Genomic DNA, 12,869 nt, shown 5'->3' on the forward strand with positions numbered 1-12,869 from the left:
ATCAGTGCACAATTCATATCTTTTGAAAATATGATTATCAACATTATTTTATAGACTACAGTAGTGAAAAGGTTATCATAAATTATGACTATATATCAGATATCAGTATTTTAGTGCCATTACTGATATGGTGTTTGTTTTCATCTTAAAATGATGACAAAGATGTCATGTCTCTATAAGAGAAATAGATTGGTTGATTAAATCATACTACATAGTACGTAGTACGAAAATTAACGTACCAGGTAAGCTTTATGGACGGTTAATTAGTCAGAGGAAACTAATGTTCTTATTAACCGGATTCAATTCACTAGTAAATTTTAGGTTTTATGTAACCATTTTTATCTCACTGTTTACAGGAACCAACTTAAAAGTCGTTCATTTACACTAAATTATGTTTAATTCTTTTAGTTTCGAAATAAATTAATACAAGACAGTCATTAATATTCATAGAAATTTTGTTAGAGAGTATAATTCTATACTCTATTGCCACTTCTGATTATTGAATAAAGGATATACATTTTAAAAAGAGTAAGAACAAAGATTGGTGCACCAATGTTTGTTCTTGCTCTCTTTAAGATAACAAAGGGAACTATGTGTGTGAAATATACATTTTAACTATACTAAAATGTTAGTCATGTCTATTACCCAATGTTTTCATCAACATTCTTACTGTACAATAATTTTAACAACAAAATATTTTGTTATCACTGTTCCGTTTTGTTTTTAATGTTGTTTACCTTCGGTTGAATATTTCAACAATATCAATTTCAATAATATTAAAGTAAAATCAATAATACTTGATTTATTATAGTATATGTTGAATTTCTTTCATTCACAGGCATACTATATTCCAACCGAGTACATGTTATATTGTTTGACGTAGTTTATAAAAGTATACATGAATGTACTTTTCTCCAATCATATTTTGACTAAACGAAATATACATGTATTATCTACTTTAAAATATTTGGTTAGTCACATAAGATCCAGTAAATTTGTGCTATGGAGAATATGAATAAACATAACTTCATGTTCTATGATTATTATTATCAACGATTCACTATTGCCAGCTAATTTATAACATTCATATTTATTTTCAAATTGTTTCATACATTGCAAGACTATTTTTATTATATATGCTTTCTAGTCTATGTCTTTTTATTTACATTCAGTAGAAACATACATCTGGAAAGTAGAGATATGAGACTTATCAAATGTGATACATTTTGAGAATTTATCTTGTTATATTATGTTGTGGTCAATAGAAATGAATAGTGATTGTTTAACCACTGTAAACAGTATTGTAGTGAACGAGAACACAAGTGAAGACACTCGAATGTATTTGGATACAAAATTACAGAACATCTTAGTAAAATATGAGAACCATACAGTAAATACTTCATTTGCAAAATATTAATCAATCGTCTCAGACTTCACTGTCCTTTCGTCTTTACACCAATTATTCATTGTTCTCTTTCTCTTTTCTTTAATCTTCTTAACCTTCTGTCTTCAGGTATTTCACTTCCAATAGATGATACATATTACTTATATCTATCGGCATCAGTAGCACACACCACAGTATAACCGATGTGAATGTAAGTATCTAGATAGTCACTACTGTGAAACCATATTAACTTTTGTTACTTTTAGTGTATTCAGTAACAATTTAAATTTTAAAACATTGTAAAAGTAGACTTACCATATACAATACCTAAATGTACAATGTTACTCATACTTTATTTAATTCAACGTGTTGACTTTTACTAAACAAAATACCTAAAGGAACATTAAATATTACAAATATTATGGCTATCATCCAAAAAAAAACACTACAAATGATTATTCTTCTAAGTTTCATTTTTATTTATCAAATGGTTAATACCAAATAAGGAATTGGATAAATTATCCCCAACCTTAAAATATCCATCATATTAAATTGTCTCTAAGACACTTATAGATAATTTTAATTGTTTTAATAAAATTGCATAAACTAGACTATTAGATATCATTTATTATTTTTATTTACTTAGTGAATTCAATAAAATCCCAATTGAATAATCTTAATGATTGTAAAAAGAATTAGAAACAGATAGTTTGCATTCTCATGAGAGTATGAATAAAAAAATACTGAATCGTATATCTAAAAATAGACATTACTTTACTTTTGTTTTTTTGGAATCATTATAACTATTTGAGAGTAATTTGATTGAGATCATGAACCGATTGATGTTAGACCCCCACTTAAAACCTGGAAGCACTGGACGGCCGTTTCGTCCTATTTTAGGATTCCTCAAAAGTGCGCATCCACGATCCCGCTCATGAGAGTAAGTGATATATTGCAAATTGGTTAATCACATGCAGTAAATAATTATAGAGGGTAACATCAAGTATTTACTTTTTTTAATAGTCTTGTATTCTTTTTACCATCCTGTTACAATTTAAAAGAAAAGATAATTTATATATTTTCAATGGTCGATTTGTGAAATTAAAAATAATTGTGTTTATAGACCAAAAGTTTAAGTTAAAATTTTTTTGAAGAAGCTTATCTTTTCAAAATTATTATCTAAACGACTTAATAAATCTTTTCATAGTAATGAAGATTGATTTATGAGCAGAGATGGCTAGTGGCTAGTAGAGAAATCCAAGACTTGCGATTCTTCCTGTTTAGAACTTGTGAGCTACCATTCATCTCTACTTATAATTCATGAGACTTAAGGGAATATCAAGACAAACCGCACAGAATGCATATATACTACTAGGAGACTAATCAGTTGGAGTCTTAAACGTCAATGCAAAGATTCAAACAACTAATGCAAAATGAATAAAGAATATTGTTTGCGGATTTGACAAACTGTTTATTTGTTAGAAAATGTTACCTGCCTGGTTCACTGTTGTATTTTTCAGCACATAAGATTTAGTTATTTATTTGCTAAAAATTACTTTTAACGTAAGAACTGATTCATAAGACGGAGACACGAAGGAAAAGTAATAACCAGTAAATATGTATTACATAGACACAATTTTTTTTCACTGTTCAAAACGTCTTCTGAAGTATTTTCTTTATTGAGAAAATTGCTTTTTAAGCCAATAATACCATAATACTTTCCATTCCTCTATAGGTATCATTAACAAGGTTTGAATTGATAATTTTTGTGCTTATGGAACACATAGAATCTAATATTTTTGCCAATGACATTAAATCATGACTTTGGCCTAGACATGTAGATGATACCATTGTTGTCATAAAAAAGACTCGTCTAAGATCTTTTTCAAAACAGATCAATACACTTTCATCTCACATCAAATTTACGAACGACAATGGAAACTGAAATGGTGAGCTACCATTTTTAGATTGCTTAGTGAAATCTAAATGGAATTATAAATCTATCCATCTACCGAAGACATACACCCTTAAATCATTGTATTCACTTCAATTCAGCACATCCTTTCAGTGTAGAGATCTCCCCAGCCCTAAATCTTTTTAGAAGAGCTAGCAAGATTATCATATCGGAAGAGGACAAACAAAAGGAACAAAAACATGCAATTAACATCTTACAATTTAATAATTTTCATAGGAAAATGATTAAAGTGCATTAAAACGAGACGTTTCACTGCTAAATAATAATTCAAATAAAATAACATGGACTGGTACTGCAGTTTTATCATACCGCCACGGTACAACAGAACTTCAGAGAATTTTAAAACAACACAGAATTAAAGTATATTAAAAAACAACGAACACACTTTGAAATACTTTAGTTCGCTTAAAAGAAAAACTCCCATTTATGTCAACACAGAACTGCATCTATAAATTAGGATATGTCGATTGTGATGCCTTCTATATTAGAGAGTCGTCTTGCGAAATCTCCACTAGAGCCAAAGAACATATTAGATACGCAAAGAAACCACTTAATAATCCCGTAGAACTGGATAGACCTCAAATTAAATCGGCAATATCAGTTCACGCCATTTTCAACAATCACCAAATCGATTTAAAAAAAAATAGAAATATTACAAAAACGTTTTTCCGACTAAAAAGATAGGAGAGTAGCTGAAGCTTTCTATATAATGCTTAATCCTACTGCTCTCAATAGAAAAGAAGGCCTCAATATACATCCGACTTGGACTGTCTATCCAAGCTACCATGTCTGATATCATTCACATTTCATACTATTATCGTACATACAAATTAAACTCTATCCTTTCGTACCACAAAGATCATATTTTTCATCCCTGACCTTGCACACACCCACACACAAATTTGTATACATGTCGCTTATAAATCACTTTGACCGAAATGACATGACATCAGATTGTTCAGACCTGTTTTTTTATTGATTGCACATTGCATTGTTCCTTTGTACTATTTAAACTTGGAATAATTTTGATTTAGTTATTTATTCTCTGAAGAAGTGGCTTACACTGAGTCACGAAACGTTAGAAAATTTAATTTTTCTATTCATTGGGATATTGCAAATATATTAGTTATTTTTCCATTTCTCTATTTATATTCCTTCTGATTTAATACTACGCACGGTTTTTCTCTGCTGTTTAAAAGCTATGTATTTGACAGTTAACATATATAAGGAAATATTTCTATAAAGTGCCTAATTGCTTATTTTGTCGCCCCATGTGAGATACTACTACTTTTAATAGATAAATGATGTAATATAAATTAGATATGCTTATGTAAGTAGTAAGTGGTTTAAATATGTTAACACTTCATGACGGTTCTCAGGATTATGTAATCAAACTACTGGTAAAATAAACAATAAACGATTACCTCGTTCAGACACGAATAAGATAATTCTTCCTATTGACTAACATTAATAAAACTAATTTTTGAGGAGTTAATGTTTAAAAAAAGCACATTGAAAAACTTGGTATTCTTACAAACTACTATTTCAAAGTTATTCAATAATCATGAGTAAAATTATGTTCAGTTTATCTATAATCTAAATTATGACATTTTTGTTTTTCAATTTTATCCAAAGTAAATGCTAGAAATATTACAGAAAAATTCCATTTCTACTTTTATAAAGTATTCATAGTAATTTACTGGTTATATAGTTTATGAAAAATCTCGGTTTTTGTGTAGTAACCGAGTCTGTTGTGGGATAGTAACTCACTGAAGACAATAGTGGATGTGTCGCTCAATTTCGTGGATTAGTTGAAGTTAGATATTAACACTGTTGAATGCCGACCGGCTTAGGAGTCTAGTGGTTAAGCGCTCGAGTGCGAGACCAATAGGTCCCGGGTTCGAATCTAGCAAGGTGGGGTCATGGTGCACACTGCTGAGGAGTCCCACAATAGGACGAAACGGCCATCCAGTGTTTCCAGGTTTTCCATAGTGGTCTAGCTTCAACTGGCTCATGATCTCAACCATTAAAATTATTAAAAAAGAATAAATCAATCATATAAACTGTTTAAAATTTTTAAAATCTCGTTTCAATAGTTTTAATACCAATCTTATTTCACACTTTATTTCATTTACAAGAGCATATTCATTTAACTAAGTAAACTTATCAGTTTTAACTTAAATACTGTGGTGTATGCTACTTACGTCGATAAACATAAATAGTGTATGACACCAGTTGTAGTTGGAAAACCTGACAGCAGGAAGCTAAGAAGATCGAGTTAAAAAGAATAGAAGAGAAAGTAGAAAGGAACTGTAGAGGGAAGAATCACACAGAATATGAAGGACAAATGAAGGTAATTTGAAAATGAAGTATTCAGTGTATGGTTTTCATATTTTACCAGGGGATCCTATATGTTGTAGTTTTAGACAATTGGTTATCTCCACTTGTGTTCTTGTCCATTACAATAGATTTGCCTTCGATGATTAATTTAATAAAAATAATGAAGCTTTTATAAATATTAATAGAAAGTTTAACCTAATTGTTCAGATTGCACAACATGATATTATTAGTAGTTTTTATTTTGATAGCTTATACATTATTTACTATTGTGTTTTTAGTCTGATATATTCAATACCAATGATAAGTCCATTGTTTTTGACTAAGTTTCTTTTTTTTCAGGAAATATGATTTATTGTGTAAGAATCTATTATACACTTTTTTTAAAAATTGATTTGTCTTGTTTAATATGTCTACTATATAATCAACATGGATGTATTACTTGTTTATCCTATTACTTAAGTTACATGATAGTACATGAGTTACCTTATTCGAGACTCATTATTAAATATTTATGATTGTTGTAATGATCTGAGAAGTTTTGATTACCTCTTTTCCAATTATCATGATTATTATTATTATTTCATCCTATTTCTACTTAACTGTGATTTCATTTTATCTACTTTACACTGATTGTTTAATTTTTACTCAACTAGTTCTGAAAATTTATGTAAATTTTAAATAATTATTATTCAAATTATCTGATCGCCTTTCCAACTTCGATTAAATATTGTTTTAGACCACTTGATCAAATAGATTCAAAGAAGTTTGTTACATAAATTAATTAATGTTCTCAGTTTACCAAAGGACATTATTATTATTATTACTATTATTATTATTATTTACAAGGCTAATAAATAAACGTTTATGTCTCATTTAAAAAGGTTTGTTATATGATTTTAGTAGCTAGGATCATCATTAAACAATGCGAAATTAGTAATGTAATGCACAATATTGTATATTATATTTCATAGTGAAAATATTATTACTGATTGACATTTCTGGGTTATGAGATCAAACCGGATCAATCATATAAAGACATATTTACCAGTTATTTTAGATCATTGATCACAAAAAAAGTGGCTACTTTTTCAATTTTATTTATCCAAACATAATCCCTTACATTTTTAATTATAATTAAGTAGCAGTAGCTTATTCAGTACATTGCTCTTTGAATAAATTTCAGATTAAAATGAATATTTACAGAGGATTATTATTTTAAGCAACGAAATTTTTTTTCTTTACATAACAAGACCAGTAACATATCAGTACAATTTTAAAAACAAACTTTGAAATTCATCATTCTTGAAATAGGTTGTTAGATTTAATCTAAAGATCATGAGACTTAATCAATTCAGTAAGATTTTATTATTTGACGTAGTGTTACCATAAAATACAACTTTTCAATGAACTTCAATAATATCTAAGATATTTAAAGCTATAGAATAGTTTGCGTAATGTAAACACTATAATAATTAATTTAAATAAGAATACTTTAACAAATAATTTAATCAGTATATTTCATTATTTAGTTCAATACAGTAGACAGGTATCGTTCTTATAATTTTATACACTAAAGACTTACTTCATTTCAGTTTGACAAATGATAGCAAAAGTTATTAATTTATAAACTGAAAGTGTGAGCCATCTTCTTTTGCATATATATATATATATATATATATATATATATATATATTTATACCCTATTGGTTTATAAATTATGTACATTTAACCTGATAAGATATTGGGTGAATCCAATCTGAATTTGTTTAAAAAAGAAAGTATATGAAAGAAAGAACAGAAGAAGAAAAAAACAAGTATTTATCTAACAATGTAATTAAAGCAATTTCTTCTTCACAAAATCAAGATTTTTGTTAATAAATAGTAAGGTGGAGTAAACAATTTTTTCCATAAAATCCATTATTCTTTAGTTACTAAAAGGAAGTAAAATCCAAAACATTTTGATTTCTATAATTATTAGTTATAAGTTATGTTATTATGGGAGGAATATGTTATTGAATCATTAATAATTCTCGGAAATTAGTATGGAAGAAGAAGAATAGGTAGATGGTGATTCAACTAATATATCAGTAATTTACATGGATAAACACTAGTTATTTTCATGTAGATAAATAGTAAATAAACATTTTGACAGTATCAGATAACCTTTTCCCATAAGTATTTCATATAATTTCTAATAATTCGTAATGAAATCGTAATAAATACCAGGCTGATATTCGAACTTAATTGATATACCTTTTAAAAATAAATGGGATATCTTTTTTTTCTGCCAAACTTGCTGATCTGTGAGAATTGGTCAGTTTTTGGAGCATAAATATTTACCGACAGTATCTGATCAGCACAAATGACTGACTAAATACGAACTTTGTTAATGTTTATTATTTAGTTAAAGAATCTTGGTCTTATATGACACCAGTAAAGATTGAACGGAACACTTTGATAAGAGCTATAATCCCATTACTTATCATGTGACCACAGGTAATCTTTTGTGAGAAATGTCAAGTATCAGAAAATCTGGGTCCATTACTTCCAGGTGATAGGTAAAGTAGATAAATTATTTATTAACCGCTTCGACTTCTTACTGTCGATCTACAATTAAAGTTTAGCGCTGATACTAAATTAGATTTGTAAAAACTGTTCAGTTCGTAGTTTTCATCACTGAATATTTTTAAGTGGACAGCCATTGAAAACCAGGAAGCAATGAAGATCAGTTTTGTATTACCAATGACAATCTATTATGGTTACCTAATATTCCAAATTGACTAGAGTTAAAAATATGAACCATTGATTTTCATCTCAGCTGTCTGAAGATTAATTACTCGTCACGAGTCCTGAGGTCCCAAGTTCAAGAGAATGATTAATGTCTACTTTCGAGAAATCCAATGCTAGGACGTAAAAGCTATTCATTATTTGAGGTTCTTAATGACTGTTTAGTTGAAAAAATTCGATGTTACCAATTGCTAATCTACTAATTATAATGTAAGTAATAGACTGTAAGATTTTGAAAAATTTCCCAGTTATATTTACAACTTTTATTTTCATACAAATAACCAGTTTAACCATTTTTATATGTTGTGAAATAAAATATCATTGTACAAATAATAGAGTTCATTAATTATCCTTTAACTGTATTAGCCCAATACTATTTTTATATCATACTACTAAGAAACTTAAAATAACCCACAAAAGAATGCACTTTTCTTATAAATAGTATTCTAATATAATAATCTACATAAAATGTTCTAGAAACTTCCAGAACAAACTACTACTTGAACTAGGAAACTGAATACCTTTTTTGTTAAAATATATTAATATACATGTTTAAAGTAATGGATCAGATCAAAATATTGTAATATCACTTTCTTACAATGAATTCATAACAGATAACAACAAATAAATCTTTACATATATATCTTTTAAGAAAATAAATGATTATATATTAATAATAATATATTTTGACATGAATGGAACATGTTTTTTTAGGTCTCAAATGACATATGACCCAAACTTCCTATACAAACTAAATATCATTTATCGCATTAAGTCACAAAAAAAATATTATAGCGATTTATCTTTTAGATGATATTCTCTTTTTGTATTTTTATCCAACATAAACAAAACAAAATGGTATATTGTAAACTGAAGTACATGTTACAAAGAACATTTTATTTAGTACTTTTTTTAAATGCACTTCATCCCATTCACTAAGGGACATTGAATTTAGATCTAATAATGTATTAATACGTTCTTGACTTCTAGTATTATTAGTTTTGGGGTCATTGTGTAAGAAGAGATTTCGATTAATGGATATCTATGATCTCTTCATAAGTAAGAAGAAAAATATTATAAGATGAGTAGATAGTTAATATAAAGTTATTTGTTTTTAAAACTATCGGTGAAAGTTTAAACAAGATTTTCAAACTATGTGTACACAAATGATACTGATAATAATGTTTAGCACTGTGTTGACTCTTTAATAATGAAAATGATGGATACCAATGAAATAATGATCCTTATTTGTATTTTCTCTGTAGACTGATCATGGTAATTAAAGCGTAGTTACAAAATTCTGAAATCTGGTTGAACTTAGGACAGGTTCATTTCAGATATGCTGATTTGTAAGGGCGGATAGGTAGTACGAAATGCAACAAATGTTTGAAGCATTGGAACCTAACAATATACTGACTCGAAGAATATTAAGTTAAATGCACATAAGTAGATAAGCATATACATGCTACCAAGCATATATATATATATATATATATATATATATATATATATATATAACACTGGAAACAGAATATCCAGCAATTGTATTGTAGTGAAATAAATCCAATAATGGATTTGATTGCTATAATCTGCATTGCAATGATGTGAATACAAACTGCCCAGAATGTCAATTAGTCAGTATATCCCGAGTATTTTTAGGTCACTATGGTAGTGAATTATGACTAAAAAATAAAGAGATAGACAAGCAACCAGACAAACGAATATTGGAAAGAATCATATACAAGGTAATCAAATTAATCACACAACTGAGTACAAGTTAACCAATAGAACTGATTTAATGCACTTGACGGTCATATTCTCAACTAGATATCGTATTACAGAATTATGCTCATTTAACATGTCTGCATTAGATACAATTGAGACTTCTAGATAGAACAGGCTATTTATACTGGAAAAAAACATCGTTCAATGCCACTACTACTGTAGTAAACGAAACCCCGAGTATGGCAAACGAATTCATTGTTTTATGCTCAATCACACAGTGGCTTTATAAAATACGAAAATCGTAGATTAAACGCATCATTTGAACATCTTTATTGAGTAGTCCGTTACATACTTATATCTGTTCTCATAGGAAGCGCATATCACATTCTTAGCGGAATGTGTTATTTTAATTTATTCGCGTAAGCGAGTTTATCACTAAACAGTTCTCCAGTTACGAAAATCATCAATCCTGATTCCAAACATTTTGGACTTCTTGCAGTAAAATACCTACTCAGTGAATTATCAGTAAATAATATAGGGGATACAGGCAAACAGAGCACGGTAAAAAGAGTCAGATCTTCTCAAAGTCGCCTGCCGTTTCGTTTCAGTGACCTTGAACGGCCTGGCAAAAGGCGGTCATTCCGTATTTCAATTTTCGCGACTTCATAGGGTGTCCGTTGGGTTGCACGAATATCAGGTTTTCTCATATTTAAGTGGTCTTTTGCTGCCGCAAAACCACAACACCATTACGAAGAACATTGATTTATCTCTATCTGTCTTGTAGTACATACGTTGAATCGATTGTTGCTTCGTAATTTCTCAATCTCCTATTTTGGGGAAACTTTTGTCCGGTTTTGGCAAAATTAGGGGAAGATTTTGGTCGAGGGCGTCCTGTTCTACTTGCCTGGAATCAAAAAGCATTGCGAGCATATGTAATCTGGATCGTGGATAAATTTTGACCTGCCGGTGTCCTTGCAGTCATATGCTACTGGCATACATAAGAGGATGAACTCTTACGGGTAAGCTCGATCAATTACGAAATATAAACTGTATAGTTCATGATATTATTAGACATTGCAGTCTATGGAAGATAGATAACCCTCACACCTTCCATAATAACAGCAATTTGACTAGCCAGACGAAGCAAACAGTATGTACAGACCCAAGGAAACCAATTTTTTACTTAAGAATCATCAACAAGTAGGTAAGACTGTAGTTTATCTAACGCTTGTCTTTGTGTAGTATTATTTAGGACAGAAAATACGGATCGGGATATAGCAAAGTGTGGAGACGTGGCAGGAACTGTTTACCATAAGGAGTTCTTTGTAGTAGCATTTTTAACTTAACTATATATCCAACTTGTAAACTGATTTTTCTGAATCAAATGTTGCTCTTACTGTACCTATGGTAATGGTGCATCAATAAACGTTTGCACAATTTTTACTTTTGTCTTCTTCGTAATTCCATGGGGAGATTTACCGATAATCTTAACGGGTAACTGTTTGTGAAAATTAAAAATCAAATAGGTGTTTGCTTTATATATGCCCTTTTCGTTATGAAAACTTGTAGTACTGCATCAGTTTAGACGTTTCGCTAGGATGTTGCGTTGTATATATAAGTTTCTTCACTGCGACAGTATATTCGGATGGATACTTGTAGTGGCACTGTTTCCTAACCACACTGTCTTCGGAGCCAAGCATATAATGACTGAAAAGATGTATATTCGACATGTAACATTTGGAGAAGGTCGGCAATGGTGAACTTGGAGTCATCCATTCAATCAGATGGCATGGCTCAGCCTTACAGACATGGCTCTTATGTGTAACATTATTATTCACGTTAAATATATTATTCTATCCCCAGCACAAATGTGTTCTTTAGCAGTACTAAGTATCATTGTTAATTGTCACGATACAATGAGTGAGTATAGACAGTGATGTGGCTTCCCCGTAAGATCTTATTGGCCGGCCCGACAGGCACGGGAAAAACGTCGGAGCCCTTTCAAGCTGCCCGCCCTTTTGTTTCAACGACCTTGAACGGTCTGAAAAGAGGCGGTCATTCCGTATTTCGATGGCCGTGGGTTTGTTGGATTGCATGGGTATCAAGCTTTTTCATATTTAAGTCATCTTTTGCTGTGTTAAAAAGCACAAAATAACTGCCAAAAGCATCATTTTAGCGTCCTCTGTTTTGTAGGGTACATGTTGGCCCTATTATTACTTCGTAAATTGATCTGTAATCCCAACTGCTGTAGTAAACCTCAACGAAATGTCAAGCCACCGGTAAATCTTAAATATTTGTAGTACTTCCTTGGGTTATTATTGTTTCAAGGAATAACTTTTTTATAAATAATGATTTCTGTTTGTAGTGCTTCATGCTCAAGAGACATTTGAGTCAACTTCTGTGATGCTTTTCAAAGTATGATACTGAACAAGCGTTTCGCATGCTGGGATGACTTTGATCGCGCACTAAAAGAGCTCCAAAAAGTTTGGAAGAATAATTTTATCCCTTCTCAAACTACCCATACGGCGAGACCATAATTTATGGACGAGCCAATCAGAAACGTTTGAGAAATTTCAAGGTCACGGCGCTAAGTTCAATACGTGATGCTCACATACGATCGTTTTACAGCAGATTTTAGTGAAGAGGTGATTGTTGAAC

At 30.0% G+C, this 12,869-nt stretch overlaps 1 protein-coding gene across 1 annotated transcript in view; it reads right to left on the reverse strand.

Annotated features, from left to right (window-relative positions):
- Window positions 1-7,351, reverse strand: part of GLRA2_1 (Glycine receptor subunit alpha-2) — a 45,434-nt gene extending 38,083 nt beyond the window's left edge. The window contains exon 1 of the mRNA XM_051209168.1: window positions 7,282-7,351. The gene's annotated coding sequence lies outside the window, so the exon portion shown is untranslated. The remainder of the gene's footprint in view (window positions 1-7,281) is intronic.
- Between the last annotated feature and the right edge of the window lie 5,518 nt (window positions 7,352-12,869).

Source organism: Schistosoma haematobium, chromosome 1 (assembly GCF_000699445.3).
Source record: "Schistosoma haematobium chromosome 1, whole genome shotgun sequence".
NCBI lineage: Eukaryota > Metazoa > Platyhelminthes > Trematoda > Strigeidida > Schistosomatidae > Schistosoma > Schistosoma haematobium.